General features: G+C 39.1%; 1 protein-coding gene across 1 annotated transcript in view; it reads left to right on the forward strand.

Moving 5' to 3' along the window:
- Nucleotides 1-14,281, forward strand: part of lmnb2 (lamin B2) — a 42,677-nt gene that overhangs the window by 13,216 nt on the left and 15,180 nt on the right. The window lies entirely within an intron of this gene.

The raw sequence follows: 14,281 nt of genomic DNA on the forward strand, positions 1-14,281 counted from the left end.
AACAAGCTTAGCACAGTTCCCTTAATGTCAATGAAGTGTACCTGTCTCTGCAATACGATACCATGGTCAATCGTGTCAAATGCAGCACTAAGATCTAATAAGACTAGTACAGAGACAAGTCCTTTATCTGATACAATTAGAAGGTCCTTTGTAACTTTAACTGGTGCTGTCTCTGTGCTATGATGCACTCTAAATCCTGACTGGAAATCCTCAAATACACTGTTGTTGTGTAGAAAGTCGGACAGCTGATTAACAACTGCTTTCTCAAGAATTTTTGAGAGAAAGGGAAGGTTGGATGGATATAGACTATTGGTCTATAGTTGGCTAAAACCCCTTGATCAAGAGTAGGATTTTTAAGTAGAGGTTTTATTACAGCTACTTTAAAGGACTGTGGTATTAGTCTGTTGATAACAGATTGATCATGTCTAATAAACAAGAGTGAATTAAAGGTAAAACTTCATTAAGCAGCTTAGTTGGGATGGGGTCTAGAATACAGGTTGATGATTTTGATGATGAAATTATTGAAATCTCCAAATGTTGGTCGAGAGTTCTGGTAGAACCGATATTCGTTTGCAACAAAAATGAAAATTTTGGTGTCAAAATTTAGAGTAACACACCTGGGATTAGAATGAATACAGTATACTGTTTTTGTTTAGTGCACACTGAAAAAAAGACCTTAACTTTTTGTAAAATAACACAAACAAAAAATCTTAATGGAAATGCCTTTAAGTTTAATTATTTTTAAAAGAAAAAGTGATGATTAATGATTCTCTTCCCTTTCCTGTAATGATTAAGAGCAAACCAATAAAGTGGGTGGCAGGAACCTTGGCTCATTTCATTTATTTGATAGGGTTAGTAGTTACTTTTCAGATTAATTTTTTTACTTAAATCAGCATAATGAGTAAATAAAGATTAAACTTTCAGGGGTTCCCAGAGTTTTTCACTTATAGTCCCTTGTTTATTATTATATTTATTTATTTATATATATATATATTTAGAGAAACAAAGGCATATTCTGAATCTCAGATATGTTGTATTACATAAATAAGAATAATGCACTTAGCAACTGTAAATGCAAACAATAAAGGCTTCATTACACACATGAGTTGTAGACGTGACGGTAAATTTATTGATTGAAAATAAAACACACTGAGAATAATCTTCTCAACGTGTGCTCTCTGCCTGACTCATATCCCTGGACTGTACGAGTGACAGGCAAAAAGACGATCCTTTAACACCAGTAGTTAAGTTTATAAACCAGGAGCCGCCCTATGGGCTGAGACACGTGAGGGCATTTATTATTCCCACAAAGCAATGGTAACCGAAAGGGCCTATATTATTATTGTGCATCTGGCCCCAGCTATAAAGCGGTTGCGGCAATTATAATGTAGCAGTGGGTCATCATGAAATGTTGAAGTTGTGAACAGATTCATCTCCAGAGCCAAGTCTATGCTTGATGTGATTAGACAAGTAGGTCGGTGAAATGTCAACTCTGGGCTTGCATGTTATCGCTGAAATTAATCTTAAGGTTGTGGTATTTTTTAAACTTCATCATAGAGGGTTTTTATTGCAACTTCGACTGACTCTGTTGCCTTGTCTCTGCTGGATCACCGGAGCAGTCGTCTGCTTCTCCTTGTCTGTGGCACTGCATGTAGAGGCTTCAGTGTTGATTGGCTGTCACTGACTCACTTGTGCCATGTGGCCAATCAGTGAGGACTGTGGGCGGGACATTGTTACACAGCCAAGAGTGTGTGTGTGTGTGTGTGTGTGTGTGTGTGTGTGTGTGTGTGTGTATTTTTTTCCTCTTCTATTTGCACTAGAGTTGGGCGGTATCCAAATTTTGATATCGTCAAACTTTCCCCACATTTTCCCGGAGTATACGGCAGGGGCGGAGCTTCCAGGGGCCCGGGGTGGGGCGGAAAAGAGAGATCTCTGTTCCAAGCAGGGAGCACCGGGCCTTTTCCCTATGATATTTTAAAGGTGCGATATGTGTGGGCTTACATATGTTGACCCAGTCAGGATGAGTCATGGTTGGTAAAAACTTTACAAGACTGACTTTAGTGATGTAGTTATGTGTAAAATATGAATAAAATGACGTGCTGCATGACTGGCTTTATTTTCACTCTCACATTTAACTTCATTACATACAAATTTACAAGTGGATCGCCGATATTGTCTCCAAGTGTATTTTGGGTAAAATCGTCATCAACCGTCCACCACGTCATCATTAGTCATTTGTCAACAGAGTGCAAGCTAGGTGGAGCATTTTTACGGACTAAGCTAAACATGAGTGGCAGTTCATACACAGCATGCCTAGAGCTTGCGCATGGCGTTGCTGAGCTGCTGCGTCTCTTGCGTGTTCCTGTTCACATATCCTGCGTCTCATCTGCGCGTCTGCAGCGGCGCAGCAACTGCCGGCTCCATCTATTTACATGGAGTTTGCATTTGATAATTATCGACAACAAAAAATTATGACGTAATTTTACTTTACATGCTCTGGAACAGGGACTGAGCTACAGGAGGAGAGAGTGGGAGAGAGGGAAAGGAGTAGTGATGATGGCGATCTTCTGTCCCACTCATATTGTGTATTTTCTCGTCATGTGTATCACATATGCAGATGCAGACATTGTAATCGCTGATTTGACTGCGGCGAGCCTTGGAATATCTAGTTGATGCGCCGCAGCAGCCACGCAGGACTTGTGCAACTCTCATGCTGCTCATGTCGGCAGTGTGGACACTGTAACCTGTTTGTATGGACGCCGAAATGAAAATCATGCCGTAACGCCACGCTCACACTCTGCGTGCTATGTGGCCGTGGCCTTACTGAAGGCTTTGAGCCTTGTGTCAAAAATGTAGTACGTGTGCTTGTATGCCCCGCTGTTCCGGGCATGTGTATGTTGTAAAGCGATGTTATCATGAGCTTTATTGGGGGGACGGCAAGATGGCGGATTGAACAGCCCCATTTTTCAAAACGCAGCTATATCAGTCCCAAAGTTTTTTATCTGAAGTGTTGAAAGTCCACTCTGAAGTGTCGAAATGACAACACAGAAGCATATTAAACCGGCCAAGCTCATTATAGAACCCAAGGAAAAGAAAACCTCGCCGACAGTTGACAATGTTCAAGCTACGGAGCATGATTATGCTATGGACACCTCGCTGCTAAACAAGAGGGACCGTAGTGACGATTCGGTACCAACTACACCAGTCAAGAATCCAGCGGGGAAAAAGGCCAAGTCAGCAGTTAATGGTGAGAATGCTGAAGTTTCCAACAACGCCATATTACAAGCATTTCTGGGCCTGGAAAAACGAGCGGATGTGCAGCTAGCTGATTTGAAGGAGCAGACCAAACAAAGTAGCGCCATGATCGCTAGCTTCGCGAAAGGAAGTTCAAGACCTGAAGGAGCAATGTGTCCAGCTTCACAAAGATAACAGCGAACTCAAAGACAGAGTGAGAGAACAAGAGAGATACAGGATGAGATGGTGTCTCCGGATTAAAGGTCTGGAAGAGAAAAAAGATGAGAGTCACAGAAATCCTCCAGAAAATTGCACCAGATTTGGAGTCAAAGGTGGTGGATACAGTTGACATCGTCCATAGAGTGGGGAAAAAAATGGACAATAAGACCAGAAATGTCATCTTTCTGTTTGCCAAGAGATGGATGAAAGAAGAGATCTGGCGTCGGATGAAGAACTCGCAGGTCTGCAAGGATAAAGGCATCCGTTTTGCAGAAGTGTTGCCACGGGAGGACTGGGAGGAGAGGAGATGTTTATGGCTGCAAATTGAACAGGCAAGGCGCGCTGGAAAACTGGCTTTCTTTCGGGGTCCCCACGGATACATTGATGCATGCATACATTGACGCCCAATTGGTGATGGCAAGTAAAATCATTGGATATGACTGTGATACAGTGGAAAATTCTGTAAAGGGAGTTAAAACTTTATTCAAATTAGGTTCTTTCACTATCTGAGTGAATGGAGTAAACAAGTGTTAAACTTGTAGTTCACCTTTTCTTATGTTTTAGTGTTCAGGGATAATGTTAACATTTCGTTTGGTTCGTTGAATGTTAGGGGCCTGAAGGACATTCTGAAAAGGAAAGCACTTTTCTTATTCTGTAAAGGGCAAAGAACTCAGTGTCTATTGTTGCAAGAGACTCATACATTTTGGACTAATCAATGGGGAGACCGGATTCTATTTAGTCATGGCTCTAACCGATCAGAGAACCGATGGAGAAGTTGTAACTCATAGAGCTGATGGAGATGGTCACTGGTTGACGGTGGTATTGAAAGTTGAAAGTCTATTTATGATTATAACAAATATTTATGGGTATAATAATGAGGGACAAAATATAAAACTTTTAGAAAATATAACAAATGTGATATTGGATCTTAAAATGCAGTACCCCACTAACTGTCTTCTAGTAGGAGGAGACTCTGGATGAATGGCTGGATAGGTCACCTCTAAGACTGGCTAAACCACAATGTAATGACACAGTTAAAAGGTTCATGACCGATAACAACCTAACTGATGTCTGGAGAAATGTAAACCCAGATGTTAAGAGTTATTCATGGTTTAAGCCCAATGGAGCAAACAAGTCCAGAATTGATTATTGTTTGGTGAGCGATAACACTTTAAGTTATGTCTCTCGTACTACAATCTCTAAAGCACCCTTGACTGATCATTGTTTCATAACTTTATTTTTAGAACTCACACTGAAGGAAGCAAGGAATAAAGGGTATTGGAAATTTAATGCCAGACTGCTAAAGAATGAGGAATACTGTAATAAGATCAGAGAATTGATAAAGGAAACTGAAGATAATGAATCGATCAAAAATAACATAGGTAAGTGGGAATATACTAAATTTAAAATCAGACAATTTACTATTAAGTTTTGCAAAGAACTTAACAGGAAAAAAAGAGAATATGAAAGTAATTTACTCCAAGAAATAAGTATGTGCTGTAATAAACCATACCCAAGCTCACAAGAGAAGATTAAATTAATGGAGTTACAAGCCAAATTAGATGAACTTTATCTTGAAAAAGCTCAGGGCGCCTTCATAAGATCAAGGGCGAAGTGGATTGAAGCGGGTGAAAAAAATTCCTCATACTTGAGCAATTTGGAGAAAAGCAGACAGCAAAGAAATTCAATTACAAGTCTAATGATTAATGGGGCAGAAAATAAAGATCCCAGAAGGGTAGAAAGAGAGGTTTTCTCATTTTATTCTGAATTATATTCCTCCAATTATTCTTTAGTAGATACTGAAATCCTGTTTGATATGATTAGGAACGCTATCCCCTGTATCAATGACTCGTTTAAAGTTCTATGTGAATCTGACCTTACTATTGAGGAATTAGACTCAATTATTCAATTAACAAATTTTTATCAATTCTATTGGAAGGAGGTAAGAAGTCTACTATTCAAAGCGATAAAGGAATGTATAGAGAAAAAAAGAGTTGACGTCAACCATGAAACAGGGGTTAATCACCCTGATTCCTAAACCAGGAAAAGGCAAAAGGATATTAGACAACCTAAGGCCAATTACTCTGCTTAATACAGACTATAAGATTTTCTCAGGGGCTATTGCTGCTAGATTGAGAGATGATAATTCTTCTATAATCAGTGAAACACAATCTGGCTTTCTAAAAGGAAGGTTAATTCACAATAACATTAGACTTGTATTGGATTTGCTTGATTACAGTCAGTGGGTTCAAGAAAGGGGGTTTATTTTATTTCTAGATTTCGATAAAGCTTTTGATTCAGTTGAACATCCTTTTATTTTAAAAACTTTGTATCATTTTGGTTTTGGAAGTTAATTTATAGATGTGATGGGAATGCTGTCTAATGTTCAACAGTTCGGTAGCTTTAGGACATGGCACCTGTCCTAGATTTGAGATTAAGAGGGGCATTCGACACGGCTGTGGTAGCTCACCATTATTGTTCATAATGGTTGCAGAAATGTTATCCATTCTAATCAAAAACAGTCATATTGAAGGGTTAAAGGTGGTGGACAAACAAATTATAGTAAGTCAACTGGCAGATGACACAACGCTATTTCTTAAAAATAAAGATCAAATTCCCTTAGCACTGCAGTCTATCAACCAATTCTCAAGAGCTTCTGGCTTACAGTTGAATTTAAATAAATGTGTAATCTTAACATTACATGATTGCCATCTGCAATCCTTATATAACATTGAAATTAAAAAGGAGGTCAAATATTTAGGGATAGTTATTTCTAAGGAAAAAACAACAATTGAAAATATGAATATTTGCAACAACGTGGAGAAATGTAAGTCAATTCTAGGTGGCTGCAGAGAGATATCTCAATTTTTGGGAGAGTTTTATTGCCGAAAATGGACAGTTTGTCCAGACTCATTTACCCAGCCTTCTCCTTACCCATCTCAGCAAGAATAATTAAAAAGATAAATACTGTAAATTTTAAGTTCATATGGAGAAATAGATGTCAATATATAAGAAAGACGGATATGGTCAAAAGTTATGAAGATGGAGGGTTGAATGTGATTGATTTTGATATTATGAACGGTGTTTTGAAATTGAAATGGTTGAAATCTTTCCTTACAAATAGAGACTCTTTTTGGTTTACTGTCCCAAATATGATTTTCAAAAAAATGGGTGGAATAGACTTTCTTCTGCAATGTGACTTTGAATGTAGCTCATTACCAGTTAAACTTTCTGCTTTCCATCAGCAAGCCCTCCTTTATTGGAAGTTAATCTACAGTCATAATTTTACACCACATAATACACCAGTTTGGAATAATAGGTACATATTGCTAAGAAGAAAATCTGTTTATATTGAGGAATGGAGATCCAAGGGTGTCTGGGCTATTGCTCATTTTTTGGATGATTCTGGAAACACTTTACAACATGAGGATTTTTGTGCTAAATATCATCTTCAATGTCATGTTAAACATTATGAAAGGATTGTAAAAGCCAGACCAATTTCTCTGAGGTCCATGGTCAGGGAAGACATTAAGTACTCTAAGATCTCACCTGAACTGAGACAGCTCTGCATTGGAGAAGTGGATTTTTATGACTCCAAGTGTACCAACAAAACGATTAGTGATATTCTGCTAAAAGAGTTTTACCCTAACCCATTTAAAAGAATGTATATTCTCAAGGAATTTGGAGCAGAAAAAATTAAAAAAATAAGAAAGATTTGTGTTTCAGAGATCAACTTTTTAAATTTTAAATCAAATTTACCTAACTAACGAATATCTAAGATTAAGATTTAATTTTGATATGAATTGTGTTTTCTGTGAGGAGGAAATCAAAAATTTGGAACATCTTTTCTTTTATTGTGAGTCAGTGAAATCTTTTTGGAGTGAGATGCAGAGCTGGCTACAGTCCAAGGAAATTGAGTTACCTTTAACAGTGAAAACAGTTTCTCTTTTTTTTTTTTGACTTTGTTCTCAACACTCTGCTGCTATTTTTTATTCATAAATGTAGATATTATAAAACCAAACCATGTGTAACCCACTGGAGGAATGAGTTTAAACTCTGGAGTAAGTCACTGAGTTGTCAAAGAAAAGAAAGCCCTTAAGCTATTCTCTCTATTGGAAACATTTAAGTTATTATGAGATGGCCCCTGTATTGCGTTTGATATGTGTTTTGTTTTGTTTTGTTTTTGTTTAATGTATGTACATACATATGAATATATATATCATATTCAGATTTAGGCCTTATGGTTTGTGTTGCTCAATCTAAGGCAGAATGAATGTACATTTGTATAACTTTTCTATGCCTTGAATGTTTGTATATATTTTCTTTTTTTTTTTTTTTTCTTTTCTTTTTTTTTTTTTGAAGAGCTTTATTGGGTTTAAAGGGCCCGGTCATGTGCCCCGCTCCCGGCCCGGCACTGATTTGTTCTGCTACTGGTATACGGTATTACCGTGGCTAATTAAAAATCACTTTGCAGGGCAGCATGACATGCGCGCAGTTCAGACGGTCAATGCTCACGTGAAGAAGAACCAGTCCTAACTTGTAGTATACCAGAATGGCGGGGAGAAACTCAGTTAAAAGCCTCTACCAAGCATTGGCACCCAAACGAAACATAATTCATACCCCACGAAATATGTGCAATATGTGTAATTATATGTGCATGCAACGAAAGCACGAAAATAGCGCAATTCAATGGCACTGCATCTGCTGACTTCACCACTTCACGCAGACCACAAATGCCTGGTATCTTATGAAAGCAGAGTCTGATGATCAGGAAGATGTCTGCCTCCTCACTGTGCGACGAAAACTCGGCAAGCTAGCAGTCAAAGAGTAGCAGAAAAAAAACTTCACTAAATTATAAAGTGTGTTTTACCTTGGCTTTTTTGTGGTCAAAAGTTATATTCCAGCCCGAAAAAACGCTGCTAATGTCTCCTCCTATGACTCTGTGTTAGTTTGAGATCAGTCACGAAGGTCCTGGTTGTTGACACATTGAGGTTTCTCGAACGGAGGGAGAGCTCTTCATGCAATAACCCATAGACATAATATACGTAGACGTAGGGCTGGGCGATATGTCTGAAAACTCTATTGCGATATAAGTGTTTTATATCGGTCGGTATCGATAATTATTGATATTTTTTATGACCTATTTAAAATAATGACCAGGAGAAAAATACATTCAATTTAAACATTTTTATTTTAAATTGAACCTTTCTCTGATTATAATCCCCTCAGCTATCAAGTCAGAAAGGGAAATGTCAACACAACCATGGAAAACACTCAAATAATAAATGTAAAAAAAGTGTAAAAATGTAAACAGAGAGAAACCTGAGAACTTTTTTCCTGCAGGTTTAGTGCAGGAAGATCACAAGCTGATTCACCTTCTGCTGAATAAAATGTTTTCAGATATGTGCAGTGTTTTGGAAACATAGGAGAAACTGAGATAGACTTGACTGAACTATAAAACCAGCCTAGACATATGACCAACTTTAGTCACTCTTCTTACTCTAAACATACATGAACTATTCAATTATATTTTTATTGCAAGTGTGTTTAAACCCCCCCCCAAAAAACTACGTGTAAGAGATGTTTATAACCTGGCTTCTCCTCAGTGCTCAGTGAAGCATGTCTTTAGCTATATGATATGCCGCTGCCTCCATTACGTCTTTGTGCCTTTTAGATGATTTGTCATCAGGCACTGAAGCAGATACCTCTGCGTGGTGGTCTGCTGGTTGTACGGTGGTGCTGCAGTTGGCGGACGTTGGCGAACACGGCTGCGCTCCAAAGAGTGAGCGTGGCTAAGGTGGTTAAACAAGTTTGTGGTATTACCGGTCTTGGTGGAGACGACAGTCTTGCATAAGTTACAGACCACATTGGTCTGACTACGGTCTAGGGCTGGGCGATATGGCTGAAAACTCTGTTGCGATATAAGTGTTTTATATTGGTCGATATCGATAATTATTATTATTATACCATGGAAAACACTCAAATAATAAATGTAAAAAAAAAGTGTAAAAATGTAAACAGAGAGAAACCTGAGAACTTTTTTTTCTGCAGGTTTAGTGCAGGAAGTTCACAAGCTGATTCACCTTCTGGTGAAAAAAATGTTTTCAAATATGTGCAGTGTTTTGAAAACATAGCAGAAACTGAGGTAGACTTGACATCTGTAACATACAAACAAACAAACAAACATGATAGACAGAACAGTAACACTGACTGAACTATAAAACCAGCCTAGACATATGAACAACTTTAGTCACTCTTCTTACTCTAAACATACATGAACTATTCAATTATATTTTTATTGCAAGTGTGTTTAAGGAAAAAAAAAAAGTATGTGTAAGAGATGTTTATAACCTGGCTTCTCCACAATGCTCAGTGAAGCATGTCTTTAGCAATATGATATGCCGCTGCCTCCGTTACGTCTTCGTGCCTTTTAGATGATTTGTCATCAGGCACTGAAGCAGATACCTCTGCATGGTGGTCAGCTGCTTGTGCGGTGGTGCTGCGGTTGGCGGACGTTGCCGAATACGGCTGCGCTCCAAAGAGTGAGCGCGGCTAAGGTGGTTTAATAAATTTGCGATGTTACCGGTCTTGGTGGGGACGACAGTCTTGCATAAGTTACAGACCACATTGGTCTGACTACAGTCCGACTTAAAAAAACAAAAAACTCTGTACTGGCGAGCTGACTTTCCCTGTTTTATCGATGATTTCTTCGCTTGCTGCAGCGCTCACTTTCTATTTCTCATCTCACTCCTCGCGGAGCAATAAACACGTGACAATGAGATGGCGCAACCGAACTTGATAATGTTACATAATTGGCGTGTTAGCGTGTCTCTCTCACTGATTAGCGATTACGCCCTACGTTGCTCAGTTACCTGAGAGCGAGTGCCTTTGTTCACGCAACCAACCTCGCTTCGCAACTTCAGGTTTCTTCTGACGAAGAAAAAAAAATTATTGAATGCTTTATCGAACGCATTTTATATTGATATTGATGATGTGTCTATCGCGAGACATATCGCTATCGTTCTATCGGCCCAGCCCTACGTAGACGCCTCATTGACTGCCGCTTCCTATTGGAGCTGACGTTCAGCGCGGCCGCCATCTTGGATGGGTCTCCTATGCGTCCCCAGTGCACTTATTTCTACGGAGGAAGGTGTATGTCCAGCTACTATAATCATCTCAACTCCTCTAATTTTTACCCGATTTTCACACGGTTTGGTTTGTTACAAACATCAGAGATGTAGTTATGATACAGGACGCTGTTACACATTAAAAACAAATGCTTTCATGCTGAAATACTTTGTCTTTGTTAAAGAGCATAACACAGACATATGGTATGGCATATTAATAAATGTATGAATGAATTATTTTTAGATTTTAATAAAGAAACAGTTTGATTGTTCATTTGATTGTTCATTCTGATTCTGATTACTTGGTGAAGGTCGACAGTTGAAAAACAGTCTAAAACTGTGACAGGTTTAATAACAGTTGCATGTATGCAGAGACAAGATATTTAATGTTCAAACCACTAAACTTTTTGCCTTTTGTAAATGTACACTCATTCTGAATTTGATGTTGCGGTATATTTACCACTGCGTTGCACCACTGCAGTGATCATCACTGAACAGAGGAGGTGGTCTATGACACCACTTATCAGCCACTTACAATGTAGTCCTGAGATCCTTCCCCAGGCAGCTTAATACCCATGACTCATGTGACCCTAATGGCTCACATGATGCCTGGGTGTGTCAGTGATCCTGCAAGAGAATAAATGCTTGGGACTCCCCACCAGTCAGTCAGAACTGAAGAAGCCTCTTGGAGTGGAAATATCTTCTAGAACCTCAAGCAAGTCTCATTGCCTTTGTAAAGCATGAGCACTGACCTAGTGTTTCTGCGGTGGTGACCAAACATTAAAAAATATACATACAGTACTTAAACAGAACCTCTCTGTGCTGTCCAGGGAAAAATTTTACACCAAAGTCACTTTAAGAAATAAGGTTGTCAGAAATTCATTGACTGTTAGTTCTTGGTTTGATTAATGGTTTACAGTCTAATAATGTGTGTTTATATTGATAACTGACTGTGGCTGACCTGGCTCATTATCATCTAATTGTACTCAGTTCCTAACGGCAGTGTACAGGTAATGGTTGCACTTTTTGTGTGTATTTTTAAATGACTAAATATGATATACTTGATAGTGTAGTGACTCGTGATGAAATTTGAAAGCTTAGCATTCTCATTGCCCTTTTTTCGCTTCCCTTTTTTGTAACATTAATTCACCAAGAAACGGCTAATATTTTGAAATGTAGCATCTGTTCTTAGTGTTGAATGTTTCATGAGTAGTGCTTTTGTTACTTGATCTTGGACTCCAATGCTAATATTTGCATTGATGTTGCAATTTGTTCAGTTTCACCAAAACAGCATTTGGTGGAAAAGTCACATTCAGGTAACATTTTCAATAAACTCAGTACTGTTTTCCAGTACACTAACTCCCATTTGTTGCTTTGGTACCGTTTTGTCCTCATAACATATCACTTATTGCAATTGCAGTTCAATTCAGTTTTATTTATACACTAAATCACAAGTGTCTCTGGACACTTGCTGTGTAGAGCTGATATAGACCATACTCTTTGTCTACAAAGACCCAGCAATTCCCCCATGAGCAAGCAGTGGTGAGGAAAAACTTCCTTTTAACAAGCAGAAAGAAGAACAACCAAGCACTGGGTAGGCAGCCATCTGCCTTGACTGGTTGGGGATGAGGGCATGGTGACACCCCTTTTTAACCTGTTACTGCAGAGACACTAACAATGACATTTAACTAATAATAAAATAGTATAGGATGTTTATATGTATTATACATAGCATAGGATATGCATATATGATATGTATGTATGTGCTACATGTATGTATTAGTGACACATATGTACATACATATGTACATACATGTACATAGTAACAAACTACGAATCTGGTAATAAGGGAAGTATGACAAATAATAGTAACAGTTGCAGTGGATGTCAGGCAGGGCCACAGCAGGAGACGTAGCTTTAATCCACAATCCAGGTTCAACCACTATCCATGGGAACCTGCGAGAGACAAGAAAGCACACAGACTTTAAGTTAGTAACATGCCTTAGTAGGACATTAATGTATACGGATGGAGAGGGAGAGAAGAATATAATGCACCATTGGCTTGAGCCATAATGGCCCAATAAATTTGTATAAAGGTCAAAGTGGCCTTGCACTAAAATGAGGTTTTTATGCATAGTCTTTATGTGACCAGCAGTAAACGGTGGTTGCCGTGCCCCCAGTATGGAGATATAGTGAAGTAGTACCGGCATGGAAGCAAAGAAATGTACTGCTGTAGACGAGGACAGCAACAAAGCATAGTTATTCCCCCTGAAAAAGGTGGCACTGCATTTGGTACTGTATTTTCTTTAGAACTTCCATATGCCCACCATAAGCCAATAAGGCCAACTGTGCATTGCACTGTATTACGCCACAGGGTCAGACTTTCAGCACATAGGGGACTGAATGAGGGGAAACTTCTGTGGAAACTGCATTTCTTTTCTGATTGTTTGGGAAGTCATTTCATTTGTTTTTTGGTATTTAGTACTCTATTACTTGATAGTTGAGTATAACTGTGCTCTACAGCAGTGATTCCCAACCGCTGTGCTGTGGCACATCAGTGTGTTATGAGAAATCATCAGGTGTGCCGGGGAAGATGATCCAGTTTTGCCTGATTGGTACTCTAAGTGAGCAGCATGAAGTGACAGGCAGAACAATTTAATGCTCTTCCACAGAGGGCAGTGTATCAGCGCAATATGTCCAGCAGCTGGACGTATCACGTTGAATACGGAAGTACATAGTCATGCTTCGAGTGAGACAGCGCATAAAATAGCGATGGATAAATATTTGAAAAAAAAAAGCCCTCAATCTGACCTGGGTCCTGGAGAAAATTCCAACCCAGATGAAGGCCCTAGCATAAGTAGTGGTCAGAAGAAAGCAAAAGGTGAGCTCAAGACAATACAGCTCAAGACAAAACAATGAAAGTTATCTTGCTTTTAGATTTACTTTTACTGGGGAACCAACCGAGCCAACTTACCAGTTGTCCAACAGTACCATCGATCCAAGTAAGCTTAAACGCCATCTCCAGACAAAACACCCATCCCTTCAAAAGAAGAACACAGACAATTTTTTCAATTATTGCTCCACACGGAGGTCTGGTGGCTGTCTCGTGGTAAAGTTTTAGCCCTTGTATATGAGCTGGTGTGCAAGACTAGCATATCTGGCAGATGTATTCCAACATCTGAATGACCTGAACACACAAATGCAAGGCCGAAATGATTCTGATTCTGAAAACAAAATACAGGGATTTCGTTAAAAGGTGCAGCTCTGGAAACATGTGGAAAGTGCCAGCCTTGACATGTTCCCACACACCCAGAAATGGCATGGTGTCAACAGTGCTGCACTATGTGAGGCAATAGGTAAACATCTGCAAAGTCTTCAGCAGAAATTGTCATGTTATTTCCCTTCACTTTCCACTGATTGCCTTAACTGGGTTAGGAACCCATATAGCTCAACTGCAGTTGGAAAGGACATGACTTTGCAGGAGCAGAAAGAAATAACTGAACTGAGACAAAATCGTGGTCTAAAGCTGAGCTTTGCTGATCTACCTTTTGAACAGTTTTTGGCTGACTGCCTCCAAGGAGTTCCCCATTTTGGCAAACTAAGCTATTTCAGCTCTGCTCCCTTTCTCCACAACCTATCTCTGCGAGCTGGGCTTTTCAAGCATGACTGCTATGAAGACGAAAAAAGAGAGACTCAGAGCT

Source organism: Chaetodon trifascialis, chromosome 4 (assembly GCF_039877785.1).
Source record: "Chaetodon trifascialis isolate fChaTrf1 chromosome 4, fChaTrf1.hap1, whole genome shotgun sequence".
Lineage (NCBI taxonomy): Eukaryota > Metazoa > Chordata > Actinopteri > Chaetodontiformes > Chaetodontidae > Chaetodon > Chaetodon trifascialis.